The sequence below is a fragment of the Myxocyprinus asiaticus genome, chromosome 42 (assembly GCF_019703515.2).
Source record: "Myxocyprinus asiaticus isolate MX2 ecotype Aquarium Trade chromosome 42, UBuf_Myxa_2, whole genome shotgun sequence".
In the NCBI taxonomy this organism is placed as follows: Eukaryota; Metazoa; Chordata; class Actinopteri; order Cypriniformes; family Catostomidae; genus Myxocyprinus; species Myxocyprinus asiaticus.
In genome coordinates, this window is record NC_059385.1 from 35011911 (window position 1) to 35019458 (window position 7548).

Sequence of the window (7548 nt, forward strand, 5' to 3'; positions counted from 1 at the left end):
CTTGATCTTTATAGTTCCATGTTTTCATCTGCTGATGAAAATATTAGAAACTTTGTGGAACCATTAGATCTCCCTAAACTGACGACTGAGCAAAACATTCTGTGATAACCTTGGAGGAGCTTGACGAGGTAATTAAGGCCCTGCCTATAGGCAAGTCTCCGGGGCCAGATGGCTTTGCCGCTGAATTTTTTAGATCTTATGCTACTGAACTGGCTTCACTTCTGAAGAAGTTTATATGGAATCATTAAAGAATGGAAAGCTTCCGCCAACCATGACACAAGCCTGGATCAGTCTGATTCTTAAAAAGGACAAAGATCCAAGTGAATGTAAGAGTTAACGTCCAATTTCCCTGATCCAGCTAGACGTTAAAATTGTCAAAAATTTTGGCTGACCGATTAAGTTATTACATCTCTTATCCATATAGATCAGGTGGGGTTCATTCAGGGCCATAGCTCTTCTGATAACATTAGGCATTTCATCAATATCATGTGGTCAGTGGCAAATGATCAGATTCCGGTCGCTGCCATCTCACTTGACACCGAAAAGGCGTTTGATATGGTAGAATGGGATTATCTTTTTAAGATTTTGGAAATGTACGGGTTTGGGAATACTTTTATTGAATGGATTACGTTACTTTATAGACACCACGTAGCGGCAGTACAATCAAATGGATTAATTTCAGATTATTTTACTCTGGATGGGGCACCCGGCAGGGTTGCCCTCTTTCCCCATTATTGTTCTGTCTTGCCCTGGAACCATTAGCAGCTGCGATAAGAAAGGAGGATGATTTTCCAGGGGTGATGGCGGGAGGTGAGGCACGTAAGCTTTTGCTTTATGCATATTCTATTTTATTATTCATCTCTGACCCCATTAGATCTATGCCTTGTCTCCACAGGATTATTAGTTCCTTCTCTAAGTTCTCAGGTTACGGAGTCAATTGGTCTAAATCCGAAGCTTTGTCTCTGACAGCGTACTGCCCTGTAACGGCTTTTCAGCCGGGCACCTTCCAGTGGCTCAAACAGGGCATTAAGTATTTGGGCATTTTATTCCCAGCTAATTTGTGTGATTTAGTTAGAGTTAATTTCGACCCTTTAATAAAAAGGTTTTCGAGTGATGTGAGTATGTGGGCTTCATTACATTTATATATGTTTGGGAAGGTTAATGTTATTAAAATGAATTTTATTTCAAAATTCAACTACCTGCTACAATCTCTCCCTGTAGATGTCCCCCTCTCTTATTTTAAGCAATCTGATAGCATAGCGAAATCCTTTATTTGGAATGGTAAATGTCTCATATTACATTTCAACAAGTTACATAGGCCGATTGACAAGGGTGGGCTAGGCCTACCCAAGATTTTGTTTTATTATTATGCATTTGGTCTCAGACATTTGGCTTATCGGTCGCTTCCACATGAGAGAGCCCCTCCCTGGTTTTGTATTAAACAGGAAGTCCTTGCCTCTGTTTCGCTATTGCAAAGCCTTTCTATCAAACCGGAGAAGTTAAGTCACACCCCGTTATCTCGCATTTGCACGTGGTTTGGACAAAGGTGTCCAGAGTGTTTAATTCGGACATTTATTTAAATGTTGCCTCAAGCACCTAGCTGAACCCTAAATTATGTATTAATAAGTCCCCTTTCTGTTGGTTAGAGTGGATTGGGAGGGGGGTTACTACACTCGGGGACCTATATGAGAGTGGAGTGCTGAGATCTTTTGAAAATGTGGTTCAACATTTTAAGATTCCTAGATCCCAGTTCTTTAGGTATTTACAGCTGCGCCACTTGTTCTGTACTATTTTTGGGAGTAGTATACACCCCCCTAAAGCAGCAGATACTCTGGAAGTTGTGATTACTGCTTTTGGAAAAGGTCATGAGGCATCGGTGTATTACTCCCTGTTAATTCAGAGTCGTATTCTCTCAAGAGAATATGGGAGAAAGATTTAAACTTGGTATTGGAGGAGGAAATGTGGGCTAGGGTTCTAAAAAGCATCAACTCTACATCTAGAGATGCAAGGGTCCATCTGATGCCATTTAAGATTTTGCATCGATTCTACTGGACCCCCTCTAGATTGTAAAGGTTGGGTCTTAAAGACACACCTACCTGCTGGCGGTGCCAATCAGAAGACGGGGACACAACACATGTTTTTTGGGGATGTGTAAAGATCAAAGAATTTTGGTTGAGGGTTGAGAACTTTATGTGTGAGGTATTAGACACTGAATTTTCATTTAGCCACAGACTCTGTATCCTGGGTGATGGAACGACTCTTAATATTGGGGACAGATATTTAAAAAGTTGGGTCCTAGCCTGAGTCATGATTGGTAGAAAAATCTTCCTTGGGGGATATAGAAGTTGGCTGGGGCACCCTCATTTAGGGAGTGATGTGGGGAGATGGGAGAGGTGGCGGCGTTTGAGGAGATGTTTTTAGAAGGCTGGGGAAATGGGATTTGTTTGTTAGGAAGTGGGGGGGTTATTTGGCTTTTTTGGAGGAATCACATGGAGGGGCAGTGGAGAGGGATTTGTAGTTTAGTTGGGTATGTGTTTTATTGATGTTGTTTGAATGTATATCTTGTTTTGTTTATTATTATTATTTTGTTATTTTATTTTGATGCTCTAGTTGTTGGTGACCACAGTAGTGCATGTTTGTGTTGGGTGGGGGCTGGGGGGGGTGTTGAATGTTCGGGGGGAGGGGGTTTAATGTGAATAATTGATACTGTTTTTAATGTTGTGTTTGTATGTTTTGAATAAATAAAATGGTTAATAACAACAAAAAAACTTTTAAATATTTTAAATCTAACCCTCTTTGTCTCGGATTGCATTTGCTGAGCTTCTTCAGAAAATGTAAATTGCATTATGAGGTGTATCGCAGCTCAACCGGCAGGTCATTTCGGTGAGGTCCATCTGAAGTCCAAGTTTCAGGCAGTGGAATATGAAGTATCCCATGTCTTACGGTTGGAGTTGGCATTAGTTCATCCTCTGAAGTCCACTGTAGTAGATTGAAGTGATGTCTTGATGGCACCGGCTTCAGTTAGTCATCATCACTCAGCGACATGAAGCAGTGGAGTCTGACACCAAGCAGGAATGGTGCTGGATCTAAGATAGGATAGGAATAGGAATCCCGAGGTTGAGACAGGGAAACAAATAGAATAATGTTAGCGTAGATGCCATTCAATTTATTGCAGAGTTATAGATTATGAGAAGTGTTTCCGGTTCCGACAGATCTAACCTAAGCAGCCTAATTATGAGTTGATGGATAAATTAGGTGTATGCCTGGTTAAATAGATGAGTCTTTAGTCTAGACTTAAACTAAGAGAGTATGTCTGTGTTCCGAACAGTGTAAGGAAGACTATTCCATAGCTTAGGAGCCAAATAGGAAAATGATCTACCTCCTTTTGTGGATTTGAATATTGTAGGTACTCTTAGCAGGACAGAATTGTGCAACCATAATGAACGTGATGGAATATAGCATGGTAGAAGGTCACTTAAGTATTGTGGAGCTAGACCATTCAAAGCTTTGTACATAATATAATTTTTTATACAAAATTTAACAGGTAGCCAATGTAATGACGATAAAATGGGGCTAATATGATCATATTTATTGGTTCTAGTCAGCACTCTGGCTGCTGCATTTTGAACCAATTGAAGTTTATTTATTAAACTTGCAGGACATCCTCTCAGTAATTCATTACAATAATCTAGTCTTGAGGTCATGAATGCATGAATTAGTTTTTCGGCATCAGCAACAGAGAGGATGTGTAGTAACTTAGCAATATATCTGAGGTGGAAGAATGCTGTTTTACAAACATTGGAAACTTGATTTTCAAAGGACATATTAGTAACAAATATACCACCTAATTTCTTTGCTGTAGAAGACAATGTAACAGTACATCCATCGAGAGTCAAATTATATTTTAGTGGCTTATTTTTAGTGGTTTTTGGTCCAGTAATTAGTATCTCTGTTTTGTCGGAATTGAGAAGGAAATTTATGGCCATCCAATCTTTGATTTCATTGATACACTCTTCTAATTTGGAGAATTGTGACATTTTGTTGGGTTTCGAAGAAATCTAAAGTTGGGTATCGTCGGCATAACCGTGGAAACTTATTCCATGATTCCTGATAATATCTCCCAGGGGAAGCATATATAAGGAGAAAAGCAGAGGCCCTCAAACTGATCCCTGTGGCACTCCATACTTAACTTTTGTTTGATTTGACAATTCCTCATTTACTCAGTGTTAGTAAAATATGATTCGGTTGCTTTATTCTGTCACTCTTCGATCAGGAGATGAATTCACCAGTGGGAAGAAATACACGGACACAGAATGTCACAAGCAGTTCTTCGATTTATTAAAAGCAAGCAAGGGGTTTATATGGTTCTTGTCACACAAGGCTGGTTACACCCTTTACCTCAAACTTTCTCAATCCTCCATATATGGAATTGTTTCCTCTTGCTTACAGAAGTACATTCATGTCAAGTACCTTTTGTGCTCAAGACAGTGCCGAGAACATAAAAGCAGATAAGCAAGCATCAGCATAAAAATGTCACATTGTTCCATCTGAGGCCTATTTCTTACACACAGACAAGGTGGAAGCAGTCTGCTAAATAGGACCTAAACCATGCTAATGCAAGTCCGCAAATGCCAACATAATTCTCAAGCCTATCCAAAAGAATGTGTGATCTATGGTGTCGAAGGCAGCACTAAGATCTAAAAGAACTAGAAGAGAAATTCAGCCACAATCAGATGATAAGAGTAAGTCATTTGTAACTGATAAGAGCAGTTCCTGTACTGTAATGGGGTCTAAATCCTGACTGAAATTGTTCATATATACCATTGCTCTGTAGAAATGAACATAGTTGGGAGGACACTACCTTTTCTAGTATTTTTGACATAAATGGGAAATTTGAAATTGGTCTATAATTAGCCAGTTCTCCAGGATCGAGCTGTGGCTTCTTAATAAGCGGTTTGATAACTGCCATTTTAAAGTTTCTTGGGACATGTCCTAAGGATAGTGAGGAGTTAATATTAAGAAGAGGTTCTGAGATTACAGGGAACATCTCTTTTAAGAGCTTAGTTGGTATTGGATCTAACATTCATGTTGTTGCTTTTGATGTTTCGATAAGTTTTATTAGCTCTTCATGAACAATGTCATCGAAGGATTGAAGTTGCTTGTGAGGAAAATTATGAGACATTGTTTTCTGAGGTGCTGTGTCAGATGATTGCATTATTCCAATTTTATTTCTGATGTTTTTAATTTTATCAGTAAAGAAATTCATGAAGTCATTACTGTTGTGCTATGACGGAATATCTGGTTCAGTCGAGGATTTATTCCTAACCAATTTAGCCACAGTACTGAATAAACACCTTTGTTGTGGTTATTTTCTATGAGTTTGCTAAAATATGCTGACCTGGCAGTTTTTAGTGCCTGTCTGTAGATATAGACACTATCCTTCCATGCACCGCGAAATACATCTAATTTTGTATACTTCCACTTGCACTCTTTTCTGAGCAGCTCTCTTAAGAGCATGAGTGTGATCATTGTACCATGGTGCAGGGCTTTTTTCTTTAATTTTCTTTAAATCGAAGGGGGCGACACTATCAAGAGTGCTAGACAAGACTGTATTTATATTTTCTGTGATTACATCATGTTCTTCTATACTTTTTGGCTTACTGAGTATTTGAGACACATCTGGAAGAGTATTAGTGAAGCTATCTTTAGTGGTCCAAAGAATAGTTCTACTTGAACAATAGCATGGTGTAGATTGAGTGACATTAGTTAAATCGCAGCATACAAGAGATGAGGTAATGATCTGAGATGTCATCGCTCTGCGGAAGAATTTCTATAGTATCAACATCAAATCCATATGACAGAATTAAATCTAGCATATGATTATGGCGATGAGTTGGTCCTCTCACATTTTATCTGATTCCAAGAGAGTTGAAAATATCAATAAATTCAAATCCCAATGTTTCATTTTCATTATCTATGAATGTTGAAGTCACCAGCAATTAAAGCTCTATCCACAGTAACTACTAGATCTGATAGAAAAAATGCAAATTCACCAAGGAAATCAGAATATGGCTCAGGTGATCTATTTACTGTAGCAAGTGCAAAATGTCACTGTAACAGGTAAAAGTTGGGCAGGGAGGAGGTGGGAACCGGCTGAACAGTCAACATAAAGGTTTAATATCAAACTCAACTTAAAGCCAACATAAACAAACATGCAACGTGGCATCTGTCTTGAACTGGCACCTCTGGCTGCCCCTTATCTCATTCTCCCGCTGATCAGCTGATTCAGTGCCGGCCGTGCTCTGTCACGGCCCAGCCACGCCCTCCTCCTCGTCACAGTCACATTGAGCATTATTAGTTCAAAATACTTAAACTTATTATCCTGTTATCTATTATCTTATTTAACTTATCATGTTCTCTGAGTAACACCAAAAACTTCACTGTAAATTGTCGCAACACCTCCTCATCAACACTTCAGACGAGGCTCATGTTTATAACAATAACCTGGGGGAGTAGACTTATTTAAACTAATATATTCATCCGGTTTAAGCCAGGTTTCAGTCAAACAGAGCGCATCCAAACTATGATCTGTAATAATTTAATCTACAATTAGTGCATTGGTTGAAAGAGATCTAATGTTTAGTAGTGCTACCTTTATATGATGTTTATCTTAAATTTTTTTTTTGTGGTTATTTTCAGGTTTGATCTTAATCAGGTTTTTTCTAAATGATTTAAGGAGGGGTTTGTGTTTGGTAGTTCAGGGAACAGACACAGACTCCTTATGATATCTAGGTGATACAGTCTCTATGTGTTGTAGTTTATGTGACCTGTGTGATGTTTCAAGGCAGCTAGCAAACGGATGGTTAAGCCATTCTATCTGCTTCCTGACCTGGGCTCCAATTAGTCAAATACTTTCACTATTAAGACTATGAGCCAAATTACTAGGGAGGAGAGTGGTGCCTTCCCTGGAGGGATGGAGTCCGTCTCTCTTTAGCAGGTCAGGTCTACCCCAAAAACTCTTCCAATTGTCTATAAATCCTATCTTTTCTCCAGACACCACTCAGACATCCAGTAATTTAATAAAACTAATCTACTATAAACCTCGTCACCACGATGAGTAGGGCTGCAACTAAAGATTGTTTTGATAATCGACTAATCTCAAGATTATTAGAATGATTATTCAACTATTCAGGCGATTACTGCAAAGATTTTTTTTTTTCAGTCAATTTTACAAGAGACGAACTGCTGAACATTCAACAGCATACCCCAATCTTTTCCAGGATTTTGAATATTCTGACATTTTGTTTGACATTTTAGTCACGGCTGTGTTGTTTAAATGCGCTATGAGACGCAGGCGAGGGAGACGAGCAGGCGCATTGGTCAAGCTCCGTCGCCGGGGCTTTCGAACAACGCTGCAGAGCATTCATCTAGCGAATCTCTGCTCTCTCCCTAACAAAACGGATGAACTACATCTCCTCACCTGCACAAACAAGGACTTTTCAAACTCTGCTGCTTTGTGCTTCACAGAAACCTGGCTGAGTGAAGCCA